The sequence below is a fragment of the Dinoponera quadriceps genome, unplaced genomic scaffold, assembly GCF_001313825.1.
Source record: "Dinoponera quadriceps isolate SergipeBrazil2010 unplaced genomic scaffold, ASM131382v1 scaffold13189, whole genome shotgun sequence".
Lineage (NCBI taxonomy): Eukaryota > Metazoa > Arthropoda > Insecta > Hymenoptera > Formicidae > Dinoponera > Dinoponera quadriceps.
The window spans coordinates 1-715 of NW_014566912.1; the positions used below are offsets into that span (position 1 = coordinate 1).

The following is a 715-nucleotide window of genomic DNA, read 5'->3' on the forward strand; positions in this document are numbered from 1 at the left end:
TGTCATACGAGCAATGTAAATAATACACTATGCTAAATACCGTATGATGTTGATACGCGTGCGATTTGTACTCCTCTCCTTCCTCGCTCGCAATCTTCCGTAAGATGCACTCCAGATTGGCGTACACGACGAACGGTGGACGCTCTTTCCTGTTGTGGTTGCAAAAACTGAGCCATTTGTCGTCCTCGCTAGGAAGCAGGATGGCACAGTGGTTCATTTCTCCACAATCTATAGTATGGACCTGCAACCTTTCGCTCGAACGAAAATAGTGCAAGCATCTGTAAAAAAAAAANTATTTATAATATTTTTACAAATTTTTATACGTACCGGTTGCAGATATACTTCTTATGATCATGTTTGCTTAGTTGCGAGCTCGTCGGGACTCACAAGTCGGGACAAGATTTTATCCATACAAAGTGTCCAACGTTGTCATCTCGCGGATCTGGCAAGTACAGCAAGTTGACGTGTCTGTCCATCGTGCGGTCAGTGAGGCGTATCGGAAGGATCACGCGTGTCGTTTTTCCTTTTTCTGTTTTCTTCTTTTCAGCACTGTACACGTTGATTGATATATTGTTTTGTCACTCGAAATTTGTTATTTGATTACAGACATTGGAAACTCAAAGTTCTGTAAATTGAGCACTGTTGTATAGTGTGGGTACATGGATACACGATTTGCGTCTCTATCGACTGGATACAGAGCCGCAACCACTGCCCA

The 715-nt window shown here is 42.7% G+C and overlaps 1 pseudogene; it reads right to left on the bottom strand.

Annotated features, from left to right (window-relative positions):
• Positions 1–40: 40 nt before the first annotated feature.
• LOC106751427 lies at positions 41–511 on the bottom strand (annotated as a pseudogene).
• Between the last annotated feature and the right edge of the window lie 204 nt (positions 512–715).